The sequence below is a fragment of the Oreochromis niloticus genome, linkage group LG9, assembly GCF_001858045.2.
Source record: "Oreochromis niloticus isolate F11D_XX linkage group LG9, O_niloticus_UMD_NMBU, whole genome shotgun sequence".
Classification (NCBI taxonomy): domain Eukaryota; kingdom Metazoa; phylum Chordata; class Actinopteri; order Cichliformes; family Cichlidae; genus Oreochromis; species Oreochromis niloticus.
The window spans coordinates 20,690,486-20,710,612 of NC_031974.2; the positions used below are offsets into that span (position 1 = coordinate 20,690,486).

The 20,127-nt window shown below is 40.9% G+C and overlaps 1 long non-coding RNA gene across 3 annotated transcripts in view; it reads right to left on the minus strand.

The window, feature by feature from the left end:
- LOC102076222 (uncharacterized) overlaps positions 1 to 20,127 on the minus strand; it is a 36,644-nt gene extending 16,517 nt beyond the window's left edge. Inside the window, exons 1-3 of one of the 3 annotated variants that reach the window (XR_003221800.1) lie at positions 19,587 to 20,127; positions 18,239 to 18,297; positions 18,002 to 18,080 (exon numbers count right to left, since the gene is read on the minus strand). This is a non-coding gene — a long non-coding RNA (uncharacterized LOC102076222). The other 2 variants (XR_269497.4, XR_269498.4) reach the window with 2 other exon arrangements.

Genomic DNA, 20,127 nt, shown 5'->3' on the forward strand with positions numbered 1-20,127 from the left:
GCTTTGTGATCCATACAGGTGAAGATACAGTATCACCTCCTCCTGCTTTTGCCCTCACCAAACAGCGAGGGTCACCCCTACTCTTCTATCTCCTTCCGCTCCAATGCATCCCCTCGTCATGCACTGTAATTAAAACCACAGGTGGGACCCGTAACACTGCCTGGCTGCTCCCAGCATGCAACAGGCACCATCTGGTTCAGAGGAGGGGTGTTTTTTTTTCTTCCTCCAAACAGCCAGGGGTTAAAACATCAAAGGCTCAGATCTTTGATCGGACCTCAGCGGAGTCTAGAGCACAGGGAATAATATCCACTGTCTCTTGAATCTTTCTGCAACACAAAGCGTGAAATGGGAGCGCGAGCTCGAGCTTGTAAGCCACCAGGTCAGCTACCTGCCATTCCTACGGGGACCTTTTGCCATCACCTATACCTCCTTTCCGGATATCATGTTCTCCTAAAATGTCTGCCTGCAAACCTGTTAGAGAGAGGTCTCCAAAGACTCCCGCAGTGCTGATTACTTTTGCTTCGGTGCATGCTTTGCTAAAGCGAACATGCTCACTACACCTTGAAACATGGCAGAAGTCATAAGAAAACACGCACCGCTTGGGTCACAGCACATCACAGAGCTTTGAACATGATGAAATCTCGTGTATTTGTATGCTTTTCAAGGTTTAAGCCTTGTTGCCGAAACTATGCAAACTTCATAAAAACTTACATATCTTTTTCGTATATTTTTTTTAGGCTTGAAACAGAAACAGTGCAGACAAATACGTTAAATTAATCTCGCCTTCGAATCGGTATCCGAAATGAGAAGTTACGAGGACAAACATCTTCTTCATTCTGTCAGCCAGTCTAATAGAGCTCTTAAACAAAGCATTATACAGATGTCTCCAGACATACGAGATGACAGGACAGTTTTGAATTATTCTCACTGACGGGAAGGTGTTACAGCACAGGATGAAAACGCTCATTTGAGAACAGCGCAGAGAAGGACCGAGTTTTACCTGGGGCGTTGGCAGATTGCAGATGTCTGCCTCTGTTCGCTCCAGTATGCGTGCATGTGCCGCTCACGGAACAACCCCCCTGGTAGAGAAATTCACTTAAAGTTTGGTCTCTGAGGAACAATAAAGACCCCAAACAGCGTGCCTAAATTTAAGCCAGCATGAAATCCCCCTGCTGCTCTTGGGTGGCTGGTTTGCCTACCCCCCCAACATCTTTCAGTAATGTGACACAACGTTTCAGATGTCGCAATATAATTTGTGTTTTCATGTTAGTTTTATGTACCGTGAGGTTTGGAGCAACAGATTTCTGTGTGCGTCTCCGTGTGTGTGTGTCTGTGCACACATGTGTGACTGAGTTAACTGAGTGTGTCCTGATTATCTGTTGCAGACAAGGGCCCAGAAGAGGAAGGCTTGGAGCTGACTGGAAACATGATGAGCACTGGCGCATTGTATAGCATAAACCTTTAATAGCTCTAGTTATTGAAAAGACTAGGGCAAAGCGGGAGTGGCTTGTGCTGCAGTTTAGCAGCAATGATGCATGATGAAAGAAGGTGGCAACAGGATAAAAGCCGGTTTACACAAATGATACAAATACCAACAAAACATAAATCTAACCCACAATAATATTAGGCTCAACTAAACACAGCTATGAAGGAGTGAAATAGCAGCCTGGCCATGCTCTTGTCTTTTTCTTAATCACAATACTAGCTTCACAGTAGGTTAACAAAAATACAGAGTCTTTATTGTTTTATGGATCACCAGGTAGTGATGGATGCATCACTAGGATCATAAGCTTCAGCCACTAGAGCGACGTCCTTGCAGCTTAACATCAGCCACAGGTAGGGTCCTGTCCTGTTTTAGCCGGGACGTCCTGTATAATGAGCAAAATTGGTTTTTATAATTCCCTTATTCTACCTTAAATGTCCCGTATAGTGACCGTTACCTGCAATACCATTTTCTGACCAACAAATGGCACTCTTACAAATACCACATTTGATTTGACTAGAGGTTTATGAGACGAGTGTTTCCAGTCCTAGCTGTCAGTGACGCCCGTCACGCACACCAGATGTGAGGAGTGATACGTGATTCGTAAAAATAAGGTTCCGTTTGCTTCGCGTAGTATAATCTGAAAACAAACGGATATGGATAAACCTGCCAAAAAGAAAAGACTGTGTAGCTACAACAAGCAATGGGAAGAAAAGCATACCTGCTTCAACCCGTCAGCAAAGAGTCAACTAAAGCATTCTGCAGTTTGTGAGTTTTCGATTGGCCGGTGAGGTGAGAACGACTTAACCCAGAATTAGTCCGCTATAATGCACGAGAGAGCTACACGCGCTAAAGGTGCTAGATGGCAGACAACAATAAAACAGTTGCAAGTGAGGCATCATATGTGTACCACACTGTTAAACATGGGCTCATTGATTACAATGAATGTATAGGAACCAAAACATGTTCGGGACATTTTGACTGATCTATATCACAGATGTTTATAAGGAAGTCTGCAGATTCCAGATGAAAATGTTCCAGCGGAAAAAGGACAACTTCTTTGAATACCAGAACAACTCATGGACAAACAAATACCAGCTCAAAGGCTCAAGCTGCAACAAGAGTTGGTGAAGTTTCTTACAAGTGGTTTGACTTTTACCAGCAAATCAAATAGTAAGACTTTAATCGACTGGCCAGAGCATTTCTCAATCAGTGATTGAAGCTAACTATGTTAGTAATGCAATAAAGCTAGCACGTGATGAGCAGTTTTAACTATTGCTGTTAATTCAGTATTCGCGTTACAGTTACAAATCAAGCAAATCATGTTGTCACCTGAGTTTTCCTTTAATCTGGGCAGAGAAAAAAAAGTCAAAAGTAGCTACACAGAAGTGTTGTTTATAACCTTTGAGTTGTAAAAATATATGTGGATTTTTAAAAATTGTATTCCCTCAAAAGGATGGCAAAGTACTAGCAGTCCCCGCTCCAGAAACAGCTGTGAACGTGACATCCAAACTCTCCAGGAAAAGCAACTCGCCAACATAAAGCTAATAAAGAAGACGCCCAGATCTCACTGATGCTCAAGCTGAGTGCATGCAGACAGCAGTTAAGCAGCAGAAAGGTTGGTTTGCAGCAGAGATAAAAAGACATGCATTTGTCATAGCAGTGGGAAATATTTCAGCGGTTTAGTCTTTAAATTGCGTAGGTCTATAGCTTCCTCATTATGATAGAAATGTATTGTAATATTGCTAACTGTGAATCACCTCACAATGCTTTCAAATAGCAAGTAAAGTCTACCACCATTTTTGTGAAATAATGACTACAAAACTAGTGCCATTAATTAAATACAAAGTTTGCACTGAATAAATTTGCTGTATATCGCTGTGTTTAAAGAGTAAAAAGGATATACTGAATACCTAAGCAAGGAGACTACCTTTGCAAAGGCGAAAATCTTTTTAATATGCAAGTGAAAAAAAAACTTGCAGTTCAGCCTCAGGAATTCTGAATTATGAAAAGCAAGCTACACCTGTGGGATATCTGAGAAAATTATTTAGAAATAGCAAGCTTTTCAGATTCACCTAGCACTTAGACAGAGCATACATATATGGAGAGTGAGGGCCACTATTACCTTTTATGTGATCACTGACCTTGATCCAGATCTCTTTGTGGAGTGGGGCCTATTCTCTCTGGTATTTCAGGGGAAGAGTAAAAGTGACACATTCAACGGCACACTATCCATTAAAGCCAGGAGCAGCAGGGGTATTTTTATCAAAATGCAGCGCTTATTGATGGATTGAGATTCATGTCTCGCAGTTCAGATATGATAACCCACACTACTTGGCCTTCAGTTCACATCTCTTTTTGCCTTGCGATTCATTCCTCTCCCTCTCTTCACTTGTTCTCCCTCACACTTTCATCCTCACTCCATCATCCCCATCTGTTCTTTACCCCATGTGTCATATCGCTCTCTCCCCCCCACCCCGCCTATCTCCACCTCCCTCGTCGCTTGCTATTCTCCTCTCTCTCTCTCTCTCCCATGTGTCTCCACCATTTCTTCACCTCTCCTTCCGTGCTCAGCGAGAAACCGTTGGAACTAGCAGCTCCAGAATTCTGATCAGCCACTTTATGGTCTAAGAAGCCTCGCCAAACTGCCTTTCCGATTAATCAATACTTCCAATGGCTGTGGTTAACACCTGTAACCTCTGCATTACATGGAGGGAAATGTTCAGTCCTGGAGCAGAATAGCAAACATCTAACTTATCCTGGCTACAGCCAAATCCTGCTTATTGCAAAACATTTTACCTACTGAGCAGATAAGTTCTCCGAGATTAGAAACACGGAGGTCCCTCTCGCTCTATCTTTCCGTTCTCTCGTCCATTTTGAGTGAGTGAACAAGTGAGTGAGTGAAGGAGTGAGTGAATGCTGATTTTTAAAAAAAGCGTACCTGTGGGCTGTTTTTGTATCCGCTCCAGCTCCATGGTTGCCATATGGATGCGTAAGGAAAACGAGGTACACTTAGATGCTGTGATAGAGGTAAATGAAATTCAAACTCAAGTATCTAGGTCATTTGTAAGGCCCAAAGCAACTTCTCCTTCCCTCCCTGCCTGCCTTTCCCGTGTGTTGCTTGAGTCTGTGGAACATCAAGGAGATGAAAACACGCCACATCCTGTCTATGCAACAGCTCACACAAGAACTGTGTGCTGCAAGCATGCCAGCATGGCCCTTGGAGTTTCTTTTGACAGGTTATATAGATAGAATAAGCTATTATTGTATTATTGCACTATTGCATCAATGTACATCTACTGGGATGAACCACACAAGTGAATCGAGCAAAGTTTCTCATCAAATTAAGGCATAAATGTGTGTTCAGTTTGATAAATGAATACATAAATACTGTCTTAGACTGGGGCTTTTATTAGGTATTTTTCTTCTCCTCTAAGGTTTGTTTTATTTTGAACCTGCATGTGTCCCTCCCTGATTTTTAACCTTATGTTGTTTCTTGTGTTTGTGTTTTTACGTTTTGGGTTCAGGTATAAATTTCTTCTTCTTTTTTGAGGGTTTCTGTTTTGTTTGGACTGAACCCGTCTATTCCCTGTGGCACTCTTGGCTCATCTTCTTTAGTATCTTCTTTAATAATGTTTTGTATATTTTACCTGCATGTCTGTTGTGTGTCTGCATTTGGACATTTCTTTTTGAAGTGTATGTAACGGAAATTATTTTGATAACATTTTGAAAAAAAAACCCCAAAATACCAAAACAAGCAAAAACAAAAAATAATAATAATGAAAATGTGTACTTGGCATTTAAAAAAAAAATAATATAGTGCAAATAGTTCCACAGTAGAAACAGATTCTTACATATACAGCAGTTATTAACCTAATACAAAAGTTGGATGACTGAAAAGTTCCATCTTTTCAGTCATCCAACTGAAAAGATGGGTGGGGGGGACACTAATCCCACCAGCATGTCCTGGATTTGCCCCGGGGTTTCCTCCCTGTAAGAAATGCCAAACCCCCCCACATCCAGAGCCTTTAGGAACTTGGGGTTAATCTCATCCACCTCATGGATGCTGCCATCAAGAGTTAACTACCTCGATGACATTACCTCAATTGATGTCCAAGTCATTACTTTCATCTCCAGATGCTACTTCCACCACTGAAGGAAAGTCAGTTGGAATGAGGAGGACTTCAAAGTATTTTTACCAGCACTTGACTATATTTTCAGTTGAAGTCAGCAGCAATTCATTGCTACTATAGACAGTGTGAGCTGGAAAATGATTTTCCCCTTCTGAGTCATGTGACGGTTTGCCAGAATCACTTTGGGCCAACCCAAAAGGCTTCCTACTTTGCCTCACTGACCTGTGATCTGCCTGTGGAGTTCTACAAGGCAACCAAGCTCAACAGGACTCCTTCGGTTTGCTGGTTTCCTTTATCTCTGGTGTCTACCATCAGGTTTTAGGGCTACTGTCACCTTACTGCCCCACGCAGCTGCCTCGGCACTTAATGTCCCCAGCCATAGGTGGGGTGAGATCTTATGGACTAGGTCCTGTGGTAGACACTCCCAGCATACCCTCATGACATGATTGGCTACGCCACAGCTGTCAGGCATCCTGATCCAACTTAAGAGGTGATAGGTTGACAGCCCTGGTCCTCTCTTAACCTGAGGGCCCAAGACATATAACCCCAGATCTGATGGCATGTTTACAACATCAATCATCGACCTGCAGCTGTTCCTCCTAGTCATGCTCTCCTAGATCATACTGTCATGGCCCACGTGAAGTCTGTCAGTGGGACATTGGAATCTCTAGCCAGAGACCTCCCAGCAAAACACAAAGGGAGAGCCTGGGTGCTCTGAACCATTGCAGCATATAGGCACAGGCAACAGTGTGGACTCATCGGCAGATTCGACTGTGAAGGGAAGCACTCATCTACCGGGGATCCAGTGAGGTGGGGGGATACAAGTATACCTACCCCTGCTTACCACCTCTCACCACGTGTAACTCCAAAACAGAGTCGAGACCCTCTTCAGGAGAATAGCCAGTATCTCTCTGCTTCACACAAAAGCTCAGCTTCCTTCTCCACCAGAGAGAACCAGTTTCAGAAACTGGAGATGGTCTGCCAAGGCCTCCACCTTTGACTGCCACTCAATCCACATTGCACCCCTACTGCCCCTCCAGCTGGTGGTGGCTCTTACAGACCATGTGGTTCCTTCAGACTGAGCCCAGCCCATGAACTCTCCAGCTGCTCCCCAGTGAGCCCTTCCCCCAGGCCTGACTCCAGGGTGGGACCTGGGTAACCCCGATCTGGGTGAGGTAACATGGTTCAGGTTTATAGAGTTCATCATAGGGGTCTTTTATAGTCAAACAAAAACATTTCAATAAAATTTACTTTAAAAAAAATATTTAAAATGACCAGTATTCTTTGCTCTGAAAAGCTGGCAGTGTGTCTGCTGAAGGCCTGATTGACAGCTCGCACACCAGCCCACATAAGCCACACTGAGCGAACAGAGTGTGGCTTAAGTGAACCAAATCTCTTTATAGGCACAGTCTACAGTGCCACCGATGTGGCTGGATGGCTCAGTCACTGTAATTTTACATGTTGAAGCCAAAAATCACCCAGATGCTGGGTGATGCATGCTAATGTAACAAAGTGAGACAAGATGTGTGTGTGTTTATGGAATTACTATGAATATTCGCTGTAATTATGACACAAGCACACACGGCAACTTACACTATTACATCTGGTGCCATTGTTAGCAGAATGTAAGTACCGGAGAGAGATAGTCTCCGGAGCCCTGATTATCCATGAATCCCAGCTGTCTTAAATGAAAGCTGTGGTCAATGCAGAGGCAAGTCTCTGTGGCAGCCCATCAAAAACAACCATCAAAAGAAGATGCACTTGTGAGATGAAGGTACAGCTAGCAAGCTGCAGCTTTTGCTAGAAACACTGATGCTAATGCACGCTAACTTTTATAACGTTACAGTGTCATGGGAGGAGTCATGCTACAGCATTGTCTCATTGAGGTTAGTATTTAATGATTAAACTACAAATTTCAGTACTAAACAGCCTCCTTACAAGCTTTCAGCACTTATTATTTAACATTTATAAATTATTTAGAAGTAAATCTCTGAATTGCTAAACATGTTTAGCAAAAAAAAGCACCACTGTGTTCATTAGCTGGTTTCTAACTTATTGTACTAATTTTAAAACAATGTACAAATAGGAATACCAAAACTCTGCATACAGAGTCCTGAACAGCACCAATTTTTACATATCCACTGTTAACACTTAGCGATTATCACAGCTTTAATGAAAAGCCCACGATACACCATTTTTAAGCCAAAATCTTTCTGCATGCTGTTAACCTTTCCATTGATGAATACCACTGCGCCTTGTTATGAATCAGTTAAAGTGTTGCACAGATTTTAAGCAAATATCAGGAATTTAGTCATAATAAAATGTGAATTTTAACCAGATATATTTATAATGACAAACTAAATCTGCATAATATAACTACTCATGCTCCGGGAACTTATTAAATCACTGCTCCTCACCGACTCTCTGCTTTCTTACCGAATCAGGAGAAACAGTTTTAATTATTTTTAAAATTCATGATTTGCCTCTCTTTGGGGTTTTATCAGCCTCTGTGGTGATGAAGAAGGAGTTGGTCAGAGTATAAAATAACTGCAAGGAAATGCTGCAATCGAAACATTGTTTAAATGAAGGTAAGATGACAGTTGTTTGAGAAGTTTAAGAGCCTCCTGTTTAAACCTGAAAGATGTGCCAGCTCACAGCGAGAGGCTGAGCATTGTTAAACGGCTACAAACAGCGTACCTCGTATTTGTCAGCCTGTTGTTTATAACGGGCTAAAAGTATTTCAAAGATATTAAGTCAGAATATCACTATAGTTATATTTTATTTGGGATTGTTTTGAGTATCTGAGCAGAGAGAAATTTGTCTATCATAAAACTCCACAGGGAAGCAAACGGCTGCTCTTTACTGACCTGTAACCTCAGGGGTCCAAAATGCACTGCAGCCATAAACATGTTATAGAAAACCCTCCTCTTTCTCAGACTGTTACAACTAACATTAAAAAAAAATCCTATTTTAACCATAAATCTCAGCTGACTGCAACAAGTCCAGGCAAGTTTCTTGTGCGATAATGCAAGGCAGGCTTGGAAAGTTATAGGCTACTTCATGCAAGTGTGTACAAAAACTAATTTACAGCACTTTATCATAAAGATTCACTGAGTATCACAAGCTGATGATATATAGCGAGAGTGAATCTGAGGGTGGAATTCTCCTTTAATGTCAGTAGCAGAAACAGTGTGCCTCTCATCCATTTACCTGCATCTGGCCTGTTTTCAGCACTCATAGATCACTGTTGTCTTCCTGCATGGTTCCTCAGCTCCTCTGCCTGGATGCACTTCTATCAGATTAAAGATGTTCCCCCCCACCCCTCACTTTCCTGCCTCTAGACGCTTCCTCATCAACTCACCACATCCTCACACACACATGAAGCGGCAACCTTTGCAGCTGAAAAATGAAGACAGTGCAAAAGTGCCGAAAGCTGCAGTTCTTGTATAGGCCACTGGAGGCTTGTTCCTAAAGCGAGCCAATCCCTATAAAGTGCTCCAACATTGAAATTTCCAATTTTAGAGCAGAAATACGCCCGCTTCTAGCTATGTATAAGAAAACGGTTTTATTTATTTGACCCCTTACTAACACCAGTGGGGCATTATTTTTAAATCTCACATTGTTAAAGGCTTATAGCTTACTATCAATAGGCCACTTTGACTGACAGCTGGATATTTACACTATTAACTTATAGCTATGTTCTTAAGTTTACCTAAGCTTGTTCACTGAACTGGGCCATGTGTGCTGTTTGAAGCAATTTTAATGCAATTATATGACAAATGGGTTTGACTTCCTGTGCAGTAAGTGCACTAATAGGCAAGAAACTGTGCTTCGGTTGAGCTGGGTGATGACCTTGTATTTCTATTGTTATATATGTTTCTATACAGTCTATTATTGCACCTTGCTAACCAAGCTTGATGCCATTAGCATATTAATGTAAATACTTATGCTTCTGTTTCCATAAAAGCAACATAGCTACAGCCATAATGCTAAAGTGGAGGATGAGCACAAATCAGTGGGTGCTTTATTTACAGACCAGTCCAACACACCCATTGCTTAGGCATTACTCTGCAAAAGTAATTGCTTTATATTTTGCTAGGAAAATGGGTGCAGCATATTGAAGCATGTGCAAACAGGAAATACAGTGTATAGGCTAAAAGCAGAGGTTGAAAGTCAAAACTTTGTGTGACAACCTTTATTCTTTAACAAAGCTTAAACTACCTTAGGGAAGTTTTCCTGTAATTTCTTTCAGTAGTCTCCAGGAAGAGTTCTACTTGGAGGACATTTAAAGCTCTTCTTTGGATGTCGGCTGCCTTTTTTTCTCTCACATTGCTTCAGTAATGCTGAGGTCTGGGCTCTGGGGAGGCCAATCCATGACTGTCATGGTATTTCATCATGAATCAAGATCCGACTGTATTTCATACTTCCATTATAATTATTCGATTCCAAGATCTTCAACACCACTGGCTGAAATGCACTTCAAACCATGACAGCTGTGGACTTACTGTTGTATCTCTCTCTTGACCTCCTCTGTATATAATGGAAATGATTTGAACCAACATTTTTCAAATTTGGATTCATGACTCCATAAGACCTGTTGCCACAGATTTTTAGGCCAGTTCCTCTGTAATCTGGCACACTCCCCCCTTTTCTGCCTGTTTCCCTTCCATAAGAATGGCTTCTTGACAGCAACACTTCCACTGAGACCATTTCTGATGAGGCTTCAGTGAACAGTAGATGGATCAACTGAAGGGTCAGATGCATCTTTTAGATCCTGAGTCAGGATTTTTTCCTATTGCTAAAGGGCATGACTTTCAGATATTGTTTATCTGCTGTAGGTATCTTTTTTTAGAAAGATGCAATTCAAAATTGGCTTTTCACTGAGTTATCTGTTATGTATAGGTACAACACTGGTTCATCCTTTGAGCTAAGTGCTTTCATGCTTGAACTTTGGAAAGGCTAGAGAACTATTGCTCAAGAAAGTCTGGCATGCAGTAAAAACAACTATCTGCCAAATATACATACTGCAGACACAAAAATGAACCACAAAGTGAGCTGGTGTCTGGTTACTGTCCATGTGTCAATCACACCTCAGTACTAATTACTCCTTGCTTGGCTGATTACAATGCTGTGAGGCTGACATTGATGAAGGGCATTACATGATCAATACTGAGCTTACAGTTCCACATTTCACCTGGCACACACCATAAATATGCATGCAATCCACAATAATGCCCACTAATTATGCTAAACAGTACAAGACATCATAATGGAGGCTGAAGGTTTGCACTCTGTTTATATCACGCCCTCCGCGGTGACTTTATTCTTACAGAAACACTTCCCCACCTCTGATGTTATTTTTATTTGCGTTCAGTGAATAATGCAACACCACAAAAATCACAACCAAAAAGTTACTTCACAGTGTTTTTTCATTTCCCAAACATACTTGACAATAGCTCAGTAGCAGTTAACTCGGTCTGGGAAGCTTATTTCCATCCCAGACAGAGATGGTAGCTAGAAATAAAAACAGATTGTGGCAGTTGACAGGTGGAATGAAAAGTGGGTAGTTTCCTTGATGTAGAAAAGGCTCAGAAGCACTAAGATCAAAGTTTCGAATGACTTTTAACCCTTAAGAACCCACAGTGACACAGGTGTCACCGCCCCTTTACACATTGAGGATAGTTTCTGTTAATGTTTCAAAATTGACACTCCCATAGTTTTTATGACGGTAAAACATGGGTCTGGGCTCTTAAGGGTTAATATTTATCCAAGAAAAATATTTCTGAAAACATCAGTAGTTGTTTTTCTCCTTTCTTTGTAACTGTTTACTTTGCAAAAGGGGCCAAAAAATGTGGTTTCATTTTAAACAGGGTTCACTAATAGGGATTCTTCTGAGCAAGCCAGTTAAGGGTGAAACAGTCCCGCTTTAGTGCTTTTTAATTTAACATTAGGGAAAATACACTGTATCTAGAGACTTCTGCTTAGCTTACTTGCAAGAAAAGTTGCCTGTTACCAAGGATGCGCATCTCCATTTTTATATATTTTTTTTCCGCAAAAGTCACAAAAGTCAGAAAATAGAGACAATGGAGCTAAAATAATTTCTGCACATAGTTTATTGACTTTCTGAACTTCGATTATGTCTGCAGTGGGATTGAGGAGGAGGAGGAGGAGGTGGTGATGAAGTAAAACTTCATAACATTTACATTTTTCCCTCATTAGTCACACATTTTATCCAAACCTTGAGAATGAATTAGGCTGCCAACTAAATCTCATTGATTTCCACCCATTCCCCTGAAATGATATAAATTGTATCACTCAAGCATGATGCAGGGGCATCCAGCTCTCAGCAGATGTGGATTCACAATGCATATTTTAGAAGAGCATGCGCGCACGGGAGAGGAAGCGGTGTGGGTTTGCGATCGATAGTTTTGTTTGTGGTCGCGGCAAGGTGAAAAACACGGGACTGCTTTTGGACGGACCCTTGATGGTTAAAAGTCGCAAAATTAATAATGATTACACTTTTAAATAAATGTGCTCCACTTATAATCACCTGATGATCCATCTACAGTAGGGTGGGAAAATTGAGAAAAAGCATATTATTCTGTAGCATTTGGTAAGAAGTAAAATACTAATGAGAACTGTAATACAGAGCAAATGTCAGGTTTGTGTGTCAATATTTCAAATTAAAGTGCTAAGTCCTTGGTTTTATTCTGTACTCTAGCAGTGCATTTCTCCCTTTTTTTAAGTTTCTCTCACTCCCTTCCATTTCAAGTCGCAGGTGATATTCCCTTGTTCCTGAATGGATTGTCATCGACTGTCATCAACTGCAGCGGACCTTGAACCAGATACAAGATGAGGGATTTCTTTGACCTGCCTGTGTGTGTGCGTGGCAGCCAGACTGCGGATGAGTCTGGGCTGGAGGACGGAAAGCACAAAGCACCGTGTCTGAGGCCTACCAGGAGACCTCCGATAGCCAGTGCACCGTGTCTTAAATCTCTACCCCAGTGTCATTTCCCCTCATGTTCCCAGACGCGCCGCGGCCCAAACAACAGCCTATCCAGACACAGAGGGCCGACAAGCAGCTGGTAGGTTACAGCGCTGCGTGGATGGAAACATGCACTTTATGCTTCATTGACAGCAATGTTATTCCTCAGCTGCTTTTCATTTTATCTTATATTTGTATGTCTTAGCCACTTTTTTTTTCATTGTTAGCAAAAGATTACTGCTGCTGCTGGCAGAAAATTCACTAAACATCCATTCAGTTCCTTTTGTTTTTAATTCTGGGAAGTTTTCATGAACATGATTTAAAATGAATTTTTTTTTTTTTACAAGAAAACAGTGCATTAGGGTTGGGCAGATTGATCGAAATATCGATAGCATTGATACCAACGCTGGTATTGGATCCATACTGCTGCGATAGGAGTGATACTTCAGTTCACTAAGTTCAGTATTTAATTTACTATATTCTTCTTTTTTTTTTAAATTAAAAATATACCTCAGAGATGCAATATGTCAAAAAAAGTTTCGTTGGATTGTCATGCCTATTTTATTTATAGCCTGTAGCACATTTAAACAACAGAGGTTGACCCAAAGCGATTTTTAGACAGGCACATTTATATTCAAGGTCTCCAAAAACATGGTTTCAGAATACATGAAAAGTTGTGTTTTGTTATATTAACTAATTATTGTGGAATAAAAATGATGATGAGTCATCTCATAAGTCCTGACACACTGCTCTCCCCTACATAAGCTGCCATTATTGGTTAAAGTATCTGATTTGTATTGATATCGGCAACATTGGCCCTCATTTTACTTGGTATTGAATCAACACTAAAATTTGCAGCATCACACAGCTCTTACAATGCTATACTCTTGCTTGGGACAAAACTACAGCTATAAAATATGAGCCCTTATTCCCAGGGTGAGGGAGTACGCACAAGGTGGTGGTGGGGTTTGCCATTGGTGCTGCAACACACATAATCACACCACCTTCAACGCATCACGTACACGTTATTTCAGCTCTCAGGGTTATCATTGTACAGGAGGATGTTTTAACCCACTCTAAATATAGTGAAAACAAAGCAAAACTAATTGACACACCAATCAGGACATGAATCACTTGCTCCTGTTTGACAGTCCTTGTGTTTTACACCACCTCCTCTTACCTCCTTGTATAAGCATTGTCTTTCAGCAGCCTGTGCGTCAAGGTACCGATGCCAGTGGACTCTGCGTGCGTGTTTCTCATACGCCAGCGACTTCTGATAAACCTGCTGCGTTTGACGCCTTAGGAATGATATCAGCTTTAAAATATGGTGGTAAAATCCAGATAGTGGTTCACACCTGAAGTGTGAATGACGAACTGCCCGTGACTCGACACAATGATTGGCCAGCTTTCACATTTTATGACTATGAACAAGTGCCACCTTTCAGTGCTGTTCGGTAGAGCAATAACAGCTTTGGATTTTGGTTAAAGTGTAACATACTTCTGGGATGCTTGTGAAGTCTAACCCTAAATGTTAATAACATCACTATACAATGTAAAATACAGCTCACTCTGTAGGATAAGATATATTTTTCTTCTAATTCTAGTGTGAAATTTCGATTATTTTTTTTTTAGATTTCTTTATTATTCTATCAGTGAGTTTAATTAATTTTTATGATGTTGACTTTATGATTATTTTATTGATACAGTGGTTAGGGTAAGGTAAGGATGGATCCAGTAGCCATCTGGGGCCTTTTTTTTGGTATGGAGTTTGTCAACACGATCTCACTCCCAAAGCGTAATATTTTACGCTAGGTGACAAATCCTCAACATGTTACGCTTCCAGGCACCCAACACGTTCCTAAATGACAAGATCGGAAAAATGAGGAAACATGAGAACCGTTTAGAATCAATCTACAAATGTTCGTTCATTTTACTTAAATCGCTTTGGAAAACACTATTTAACGTCATTAAAATGCTGGTTAAGGATAAGGTTATGGTTAGGGTTAGGGCTGGAATACATGGCTGGAGCGTGTATTACTGCAGGACCATCATTCTACTGGATTTCACCCATAATCCAGCGCGTAGCATAAGAACGCGGAAGGTCACCTTTCGCGTTCCTCAGGAATGCCGCGGGATGCGACAAATCATCAGGATGTTACGCCTCGGGAGTGAGAACGGGCTGAGTTTGCATGTGTGTGTGGGTTCTTTCTGGGTACTCTGGCTTCTTCCTCCAGGTGAATGTGAATGGTTGTCAGTCTGTCTGTTAGCTCTGCGACAGACTCATGACCCATCGAGGATGTCCACTTTGTCAAGCACCCCCACCCGAAACCCTGAGTTGGATAAATATGGATGGATGTTTTGTGTCTACTTGTATCAGTTTTGGTTGTTTATTAATTTCCTGTTTTATTTGATGGTTTTATTTGATCGTGTCTGGTTGTCCTCACCTTTAGTGGTAATGTGCTGCTGTGTCCCATTTCCCTCCTGTGTCTAATCCCCAATCAGCACTTTGTGTACATATCTATAGTGCTGTGTTTTTTCTTTCTTTTCATCAGTGCTGTTTCTGTTTATTTTCTGCACCTTGTGTTTTTTTTGTTTTTTTTAAACTTTATGTTACCTGTTGGACTCAAACTTTGTTGGATTTTTTATGTATGTTTTTTTTTTTTTGCATTTTATCTGCTACTTTGTGATATGGAATGTTAATAATATTCAAATCATTATTTTTAGTATTATTGCACAGGAACAAGTGGAGGAGAAGAGGCAGTGTCAGCAAACAACAAGACTTGTCCAAACACTGCAGATGCTGCTGGATTTCAAAGAACAGCAAAGGGAAGTCCCAGTGTAGTCTCACTGAAGTATATAAATCTGTGGGGCAGCCTCTCGGGCAAAACCATGAGGTGCCATCCTTTGTCCTGAAGGTGATGACAGAGGTCTTGGATGTGTTCATCAGCGTCTGTGTTCTCACTGCTGGCTTTCCCTGCACCTTGCAGCCCCCGCCTGTGCTCAGCCTGCTCCCTGAGCGCTGCACAGCTGTGGGTGTCGATGGTGACAGGTCAGCTAATTAGAGCAATGATGTTTCTGTCTGGGGCTGCTGCGTGGACGAGCACATGACTCGTACACGCTCATCCAGGCCTTGGGCCCCATGCAGGCACCCACATGCACAGAGTGGTTTATGGAGAAATGTTCAGATCCACACAGGCCATGAAGCAATAGATTTTTCACAGAAACTGAAGTGATTCAAATTTAAACTATAAAAAGCATGCTCCACTAATGATACGGCGGAGCAACTTTGTCAATAATTGTTGAAAAAGTAAAGTTATGTGTACTTGGGCATCCATTTCCCAATTTGATCTCCGGGGACACAACAACCACCATGACCTCTTCCCTCTCACGGAGCACATCTGACCTCCCTGAGCGACAAAGCTTCGTCATAACCTGACACCTCCCCGTGTCATACAGTTTGACCCTTTGCCCCAAGCGATGACCATACTGTAGAGACAGATGGAAGCCAAACACACGCTGACGCATACAAACACAGTACTTTAAGTACTGACACGCTTGTATATTCAGCTCCAAATGCATATACGCACACGTCTCTTGGAAAAACAAGTCATGCACACACGCATTAACCTTTCCTTCTTCTTGGTACGCAAAATGAAATTGAAATTAAACCTGTAGTACGATAAATATTTAACACATTCCAAAATAGGACATGACAGTACCATCAGATCATTACATGCTGTATTTGGTGTGAACTATTGCTTTAATACTGTCAAATACACTACTGAATGCGGTCCATTTGACAGTGGCGTATCTTTATTGCTGCAGTATCCAAGCTCTTTCTGAGTTGCTGCCAAGGGAGGTCTTAGAGGTGAGCTTCTTTTTTCTCAGATAAATTGCTTATTTTTCCTCCTCCTTCCTCCACGAACTGGACCTTTTGCCCCAGTTGGGCCTTCTGTGACTCCAGAGTCATCTACTTTTATTGCAGTTAATGCTCCTAGGTACAAAACAGCAGTGATGTACAGGGAGTTTCCAGTCCTGGCACCCAACGTAAGTGCCAATCAATTTTTAATCACACTTGAATCAATAGTAGCAACTTATTTCTTTAAATAAGAAAGAAAAAAAACACAGACGGACAAATGGGAAAAAAAAGATCTAATGCTTTGACTGTAATTGAAATGGTTAATGATTATCTGCATACCCCAGAAATCTGATCTGCTGGGTTTCAGCATAAATTAAGGCTGCGCTGCAAACAACCCAGAACACATTTAACGACCACCTTATGTGAAATATTTAAATATTAATTTCAGCATTTTTTTTTCTTTTTATATATGCTGCAGCAGTAAAGTGAGATTAAAAGGCCTATTTTAGAGTTTTCTTTTTTTTAAACTTGTGTTTAATGGATTGGGGGACTTTTTACGACCTGCACTTTGTCCCTGTTGTAATAATAGCAATGTCGCCTTTTTTATTTTTTTTACTTGCCAGCTCATAAAATCACGTTTGAATGCTTAATAGAGCGAAAACCCCCAAATGGTCCTGATAATTCTATAAACCTAAAAATTTCCAGTTGTAATACACATCACACTATAAGACCCTTATCTCAACAAGCATCTGTGTCAAAAAATCATTTTCCACTTCTAAACCGGTTTCCCCATCAGCACCCCTCCCTAAGGTGTGCTGATGTACAACGTATACGACTATTTGTCTTGCATGCAAATATGTAAATGACAAGTCTGGGTCTAAGTGGCTGATTGTGAAAAAAACAACAGCACTGCAATAAATGAGTGGCATATGGTTCCAATCGTCCCTTTGTTGGCAATTTCTATACACAAGGCAATATATATAGGTGGAACTGCAGAGGCAGCAGAAACCTTAACTGGAGCCTTATGCTACCTTCCTGTAATGACAAAATTAAGTTTCGACTTCAGGAGTTTTGCTCCTGTGTGTGTGTATGTGTGTTTGGCAAAGCAACATAAATGGCTCTTGTATGTACGATCTGTGTATAACATGCGGCGCAGCCTCCGTGTTCAAAATCAAGTAATTCTTATTTTGTTTGTCTACTAAAGTGTGAGAAGCTCCATTATTACCGCACCTGGACTGTAACCTCAGAAGTTGCGGCTCACTAAGTGCCAAGATGTAAATGCTGTCCGATGAGTCTCAACGATATGCAAAGCTCCACCGTTAATAATTCATGTCTGAGTTTACAAATGGCACTGTTGCGCAGAGACGAATCAGTCGAGTCGCTGAAATGCTGTTTGGAGGAGATGAAAGTTTAATTCCTGTCCTAGATTACTCCTCCTCATATCTAAGCAGGCCCATTATTTTGCCTCCACCAATGTTTTCCCACCCGCTGTAATGGGAAATGAAGGGAGACATAGGCTGCAGTGATGGTTATGTACTCACCGAGGATCCTCCCTGATAGGTGACAGCTGGGGTGGCTATTTGCATCACTGTTAGAGGGAGTGTCCCATTAGGCCACAAGCTGCTGAAGGGGAAACAAGGCCAGTACTGTAAATATAGCCATATCTGTGTGGATACTGAATGAAAGACAGAGCAGTGCTGACAACACATCCCTCTTCCTTAAGTTATCTAGTATGTCAACACATTTTTGTTTTATGCAGTATTGGTTAAAGACTTTACCTTAACCATCCTCTTTAATATCCCATGTACAGGGCGACGAAGACAGACTTGACAGTGCACTATAAACATAATGTCATAACAAAACAAAACACACAACACAAATTATGTCCTACATCAGGATAACCGTTGATAATATTTACATAACACAACAGAGCAGAACTTGTTTCTCTTCCACAGCTGCCCCTCCCGGAGCCTGGTTCTGCCAGAGGTTTCTTCCTGTCAAAAGGAAGTTCTTCCTTCCCACTGTTGCCAAGTGCTTCCACATAGGAGATCATTTGGTTGTTGGGGTTTTTGCTGTATTATTGTAGGATTTTTACCTTACAATATAAACTTGACACCCACATGGAAAAGAAATAGTAAAAACTTATAAAAGACTTGCATAAGATGTGGCCTACTTCATATAGTGAATCATATAAAGCTTATATGATTTACTCATGAAAGTGGCCACTTTCTCATTACTTTCATATATTGTTTTAGGAAGTATCCAAAACATACAAGCTTCATTTATATAATTTTCCAAGGGATCTTATATCTGTTTTCACTCTTGTATGCTTTTCATACAAGTTTCACACAAGACAGATACAAACTTTATAAGATTTATATATATCTTTTCCATATGCTGTGACAGTTTTTGTGATTTTTTACTATATAAATAAAATTGAATTGAATAATATAGCATAAAATAACATAACAAAACATAACGTTTAAATTAACTATCATTACTGCAACACACAAACAAAATCTATGCCCATGTTAAAAATTTCTACCTGTATAAGACGGCCTTTTTAAATTGAAGTGATTCTTGCTATGGGTAATAAAAACTGTTTCCTGTAGCTCCTGAAGTCGACATGCTCATGACGAGCACTGTAAATAAATAAAAAAAAATAGGCTTACATATTGTTGCTAAGCGTGTGGCTTAACTTTGCGCATATGGGCTAATAAATAAAAGTAGGACATTTAATTGCTATTACTAGAAAATCTTTAACATTTAAAACAATGCAACATGCACACATATGTAAAAATGTATTTCTTGTTGCCAACTAGTTATTCTGTCAGCTAAAATGTCAAGATGCAGGCTTGGGGTTTTTTTTTTGTTGTTGTTATTGTTTTTCATCAGCTATAGCTAATAGCTAACGTTAGCTTGACTAGTCAGGTGAGTATTCTTGGACATTTGTAATTTTCATTTCCCAGTGACTGTTTGAAAAGAAGAATCCTGCAGAGGTCTTAAACATGTGCGATACCTACCTGTTTGCTTTCATGTGAAAGAAGCCGGTACAAAAACGACACATCCCATGCAATACTTTGTCACAGCATTGCTGTTGAGCTTTTAACACCACAAGAAACGAACCTTTTTAGATGAAGACTCCCCGCCGTGTTTGATAAATGCAGTGATTCTCAAATATCCAGTGTTGTCAGCTGAAGAGACAAAAAAACCCTTTTCTAATTGTGTGAATTTGTGATAGCGACAGTCAATGCCATGCGTTTTAATAAATTATAACCATCGCCTTTATTTGCAGCCTTACTCCCCGATATAGCAGATAAACTGATTTTGCAGTACGAAAGGGCTCTGTTTGGCTTCACACACATTATCCAGACCTTGAAGAGATCTCTGTGTGCCTGTGCGTGGGCTCCTGTAGATCAGTATGCTGCTGTTGCAAGTGAGGAAGTGTTGTCAAAGGCTCTGAAAAGCTCTTTGATAAACGCTGAGGGCCACCACCCCAACTCTCTCTATCTCCCCCTCTTGGTTCAACTCTGTCTCTGTGAACTTGCAGACTTGGAGAACTGAATCAGACGTGATCAAAGGTTTATTTGAATTGTTCTTTGCCTCAAGGTCCGAGGTCAAAACATTTATAGTGATACCCGTGTTCCAGATAAGAGAGTGCTGTATA